We start from the raw sequence: 6,000 nt of genomic DNA, 5'->3' as shown, positions 1-6,000 counted from the left end.
TGGGGGTTTCAAGGTATTTGAGCCAAAAACCCTCAAGGATGTGGTACATCGAGTTATCGTTGTTGAGAAAAGTGTCAACCTTGGTCAAGGAGGTTTTGTAGGAGCACCAACATCATTAGGATCTAAAGGCAACTACAATTCAGGTGGTAACAAGAAGTCTTCTTTTTCTAAGGGGAAACAGTATCAGCAACAGTCTTGGCAGACACAGCAACAGAAGGGATCGAATTCTTAGGCTCAAGGTGGTGGCAAAGGTTCTAACTCCAAGAACAACCACAATGCTCAACGCAATAAAAAAAATCAGCCCAATCAGCCATCTTAGAGCAGCCAGTCTTTTGTTAGCAGGAACAACTATCAGCAATCAAATGTACCACCTATGGGTAGAAGATTTGGTAGAAATACAAAATATTTTTCATGTGGTTAGATTGGACATTATGTAGCTCAGTGCCCATAGTGAGCACCTCAGTTTTTAGGACCTAGGCCTACAGTTTCAAAGCCTATAGTTGGTGATTTAGGTAGAGCTCATAGAGTATTTGCAGCAGTTGATCACTGTCAGGTAGATCATCAGGGAACACTGGTTGAGACTGCAGGTGCTATTCGAGGTATATCTCTTTCAGTATTTTTTGATTCAGGAGCTACAGATTCATTTATTTCACCATTTATAGTTTCTAAGTGTAAGCTGGATGCGGTGAAGCAAGATCATGGTTGGCAAGTGGAACTAGCCTCAGGCATTAAGGTCTCCACAGATTCTGTAGTTCATAAGTGTGGGCTTAGCTTAGGAAGCTTTGATATTGCAATGGATCTTCGAGTCATACCCCTTGGTTCCTATGACGTAGTTTTAGGCATGGACTAGCTTGGATCTCATAGAGCCAGTATAGATTGCAAAAAGAAGACTATTATGTGCCAAGATGACCAAGGGAATGATGTGAAGATAGTTGGGATACCAAGGCCTATATCTTTGCAGATGATTTTTGCTATGCAATTGAAGCGGAGTTTCCATAAGGGATGTTAGATATTTGCTATTATGGTAAATGATCTTGATGAGGAAGATCTCGTGAGGAAGACTTTAGATCACCCGATTTTACAGGAGTTCGCAGATGTTTTTCCAAGTAAGATTCCAAGCATGCCTCCAAAGAGGGACATTAATTTTAGTATTGATCTGATTTTTGGAGCGGAGCCTATCTCTAAAGCTCCTTATCGCATGACTACACAAGAATTGGGAGAGTTATGTCTTTAGTTAGAGGAACTTCTAGCCATAGAGAGCATTCAACCCAATGTATCACCATGGGGAGCTCTAGTGCTCCTTGTGAAGAAGAAAGACAGTTCTTTGCACCTTTGTATTGATTACAAACAGTTGAATAAGGTGACTATTAAGAATAGGTATCCTCTGCCTAGGATTGATGACTTATTTGATTAGATCAAGGGAGCTACAGTATTATCCAAGATTGACCTTAAGTCAGGATACCACTAGCTTCGCATTAAGGAGGCTGATATTCACAAGACCACTTTTTGAACGCACTATGAGAATTATGTGTTTATAGTGGTACCTTTTGGGTTGACTAATGCTCCATCAATTTTCATGAGTTTGATGAATTGTGTGTTCCAATCTTATCTGGACAGGTTTGTACTTGTGTTTCTTGATGATATATTGATATATTCTAAGACTCAGAAGGAGCATGAGGAACACTTGTGGTTGGTATTGTAGTGTTTGAAGGACAATCAACTTTATGCCAATGCAGCTAAGTGCGAATTCTTCAAATCGAAGATTCAGTATTTAGGGCATGTCATTTTAGGTTATGGTATTTCAGTGGATCCTACAAAGATTTAGATGATAATAGATTGGCCTACACTGAATAATGTGTTAGAGATTCATAGTTTCATGGGCCTAGCTAGTTATTATCACAGATTTGTCCAAAACTTCTCTAGGATAGCACATCCTATCACTTCTCTTCAGAGGAAAGGAAAGAAGTTTATATGGATAGAGAAATGTGAGGAAGCTTTCGAGAAGCTCAAGGAGCTTTTGACTAGTGCATCGATTTTAGCCATACCTGATCTAGAAGGTGATTTCATGGTGTGTACAGATGCTTCTCTTGAAGGGATTGGGGTAGTGTTGATGCAAAATGGATGGGTGATTGCGTATGAATCACACAAGCTCAAGGATCATGAGCTAAACTACCCTACGCATGATCTTGAGTTAGCAACAGTAGTTCATGCTTTGACAAGGTGGAGACATTTCTTGTTGGGGCATAAATTTGAGCTACATAGCGATCATCGTAGTCTTCGATACATTTTCACTTAGCCTAATTTGAATGCTCGCCAGAGACGATGGATGGAATTTCTATGCGAGTATGATTTTGAGTTTAAGTACATTCAGGGAAAGGAGAATGTGGTGGCAGATGCTTTGAGTTGCAGGAGACATGTGGTATCATCGATGAATCTTAGTGTGGATTTGAGGAGTTGGATTCTTTAGGCACTTCCTACAGATTCTTAGTATCAGGAAGTGTGCAGAGAGATAGATTCAGGAAGAACTTTGGAAGGTAGGTTTATAGGTTATGTTCGAGAATTAGATGGTCTTTTGAGACATTTGGGGAGGATTTATGTGCCATTACTGGATGAGCTTCACACCTTGATTTTGGCAGAAGCCCATCGTACACCTTACTCAGCACATCTAGATGTCAAGAAGATGCATGCTAATTTGAGACATTTGTTCTTTTGGTCTGGGATGAAGTAAAACATTGTTGATTTTGTCGCTAGGTTCCTTGAGTGTCAGAGAGTTAAGGCAGAACACCAGCACCCGGCTAGACTTTTGTAGCCAAATCTCATTCCTTCATGGAAGTGGGATATCATCTCCATGGATTTTATTGTAGGATTACCTATGACTGTTCATCGTCATGATGCTATCATGGTCACTATTGATCGGTTGAATAAGGTGGCATATTTTTCACCGATCAGGTCTTCCTACATAGTAGCTTTTGTAGCCAATGTCTTCATCCATGACATTGTGAGATTACATGGTATTCCCTGAAAGATCATTTTTGATAGGGATCCTATATTCACATCCACATTCTGGACATCGTTGCAGCATGAGCTTGGAGTGCAGTTAAACTTTAGTTCGGCATATCATCCAGAGATTGATGGTCAGATAGAGAGGGTGAATCAGGTTTTAGAGGATATGCTATGGATGTATGTGATGGATAGGTGACACATTGGGAGGACTATCTCTACCTAGTGGAGTTTGCTTACAATAACGGGTATCATAGCTCTATTGGCATGGTACCATTTCAGGAATTATATGGACGTCCTTGTCATACACCATTGAGTTGGGACAACCTTAAGGATCACATCCTGTTGGGTCCTGAGATGCTTCATGATATGGAGCAACAAGTAGTGCGTATCTGTGAGCACTTAACTACGACACAGGATAGGCAGACGAAGTATACTGATGCACATAGGACTGATAAGCAGTTTGTTGTGGGTGATAAGGTTTTCTTGAGAGTGCGTCCGTGAAAGAGTCTGATCTAATATGGAAAGGGTTCTAAGCTAGCACCTCATTTTGTGGGACCATTCAAGATTCTAGAGAGGATTGGCCTGGTTTCTTACCGCCTTGCTCTACTGCCCAACCTAGCTCGCATTCATGATGTTTTTCACGTTTCAGTGCTTCGAAAGTATATTTTTGATATTTTACATGTTTTGGATTGGAATGCATTGCAGGTAGAGGATGGGCAGCTCGCTTTGGAGCTGGTTCATATTCTGGAGCAGTGGGAGTTGACCCTCAAGGGTTGAACCATCGAGCAGGTAAGGGTCCAATGGGACCCTACTGATGATTCTTCAGCTACATGGGATGATGTAGTTAGATTATGGGAGTTATATGCTAGGAGTAAGCCTAACCCAAGGGGGGGTGGATGTAGTGCTTGCCCTCGTTCACATCTTTCTGGACATATTGTTGCTATTTTTATCAAACTATGTTAGACTAGTTTTATGTTGATGGATTAGTGGTATTATTTTGAGACTATCAGACATTATGTTATGGATTTAGTTGATATATGATGAAATCATTTAGACTTTACATTTCATGTATGCATGATGATCATTACATTGCTTCCAGTTATTGTTGATGATTAGTTAGATGGTTTATTATCTCATGTGTTTTATTATGGATACTTACCCCATACTTGCATGTGTATGGTGTTCATGTTTTCATATTGTACGGCATTTCTAATATGGTTAAGGGAGTCGTAGTCACCTGCTAGTCAGGATCTACATGATGCACCACTTCTTGCCATTGCCTGTTTAGCTTAGCATTATATATATTGTATGTACATGCATGGTTTTCCTGTAGGTTGTAGGTATCGGGTATCAACTTCCCTGAATTGCCAGGATAAGCGTACCCTATTACTTTATCTCAATGATAAGAGAAGGGAGATAAATTCTCAAGTCCAAATCCAAAACTCTTAAACCATTTGTCCTAGTGAGGTAGGACAAGTATCTGGATATTTTACCCACCAAATGTGTCGGATGACATATTTCGTGATTTTTAACCCTTTAGACTGGTTTTGTGTGAATTGCTCTATGATGGGATTTCATATTTTATCTTGGAGGTCTATGTTGAATTTTATACTAATTAAGTCTTAATAAATAGATCTAATTAATTAATTAATTAATTATTTGGAGAAAATTAATATAAAATATCATGATCTTTGATATTTTGATTATAATTAATTAAATGAGGAATAATTGAGAATTAAATAAAAGAAAATTAGAAATTAAAATTAATAATAATTACAAAATAATAATAAAATAATAAATAAATAATAATAATAAAAGTTATAAAAATTAAAATGAAAGTTATAAAAATTTAAATAAAAGTTAATTAAAAAGTAAATTAGAGTTTTAGCTTGTCTAGGAGTTAACACACCTTTTCATTTCTCATATGTCAACAACACGGGGGTTAGTACATCAATTAAGCACATGGTGTCTACAACCATATGACTCATCTAGAAGGTTGGAAAAGACACATGCTTAGTTGGTGACACCTCCTAACTCTTTCTAGAGACATTCTAGATGTTTCCTAAGAGCTCTTTATATTCAGGTATTCCTAGAAGCTTAGACATAACGTTTGGAGAGCATTTGGAGCATTGGAGGACTCGGGAACTCTAAAGAAGGGATGAGCTTGCTCTATGGGTTTTCTGAGGAAGAGCGAATTAGCATCAGAATCCAGGTAGATTCTTGTGATTTTATTTATGCTATTTTCACATCTTGCACTTCCTGTCTTCTTCGTGTCTTCCATATGTCTCGTGAGGATTTTTCTTTTTTAAATTGTATGCATTCTCAATATGGGTAGTTAAAATTGATTATATGCATAGATTTGAAAAGTACATGGGGCTAGGGTTTAAATTGTAGACAAATCCATTAGAAAACTAATGGGTAAATTTAGAGATCAAATGGCTTATAGGAAAATTCTGAAAATTAGAATTTTAAAATAAACTGTGTATATACATGTTTATATTTTTGAATCTGCATACACATATACATATATATATATATGTATACATGTTTATATGCTATGATATTTGATAAACTCTGCATGTGTATATATATATATATACACACACATATATATACATTCTTTTATATATATATATATACATACATATGTATATATACATATATATTTATTTAATTAAAAATTGAATGATATCGTACCATGATTGATTGAACACATTTTAAAAATGTTATTCAAGAAAAACCTTGTTAAAAGTCGAAATCACATATATTAAATAGCGAATGAAATCACTTATGTGATTTAAAAAAAAGAAATATGTAAAAGTGGGGGAGGGGGGACGAGACCCGCACCCCTGTACCCACTGTGGTCGTAGGTACTGCGACGATAGGGGTACACAGTACCCATTGACGTCGCAGGCCCTGTGATTGCAAGGTCTTGCATACCGCTGGTGGAACACATTTATATATGTGTTGTTAAGTTTTTTGTGATATGCAATCGAA

This window comes from Cupressus sempervirens, chromosome 6, assembly GCF_028749045.1.
Source record: "Cupressus sempervirens isolate cs-2001-9-10 chromosome 6, ASM2874904v1, whole genome shotgun sequence".
Classification (NCBI taxonomy): domain Eukaryota; kingdom Viridiplantae; phylum Streptophyta; class Pinopsida; order Cupressales; family Cupressaceae; genus Cupressus; species Cupressus sempervirens.
Note: the sequence above shows the minus strand (reverse complement) of the source record.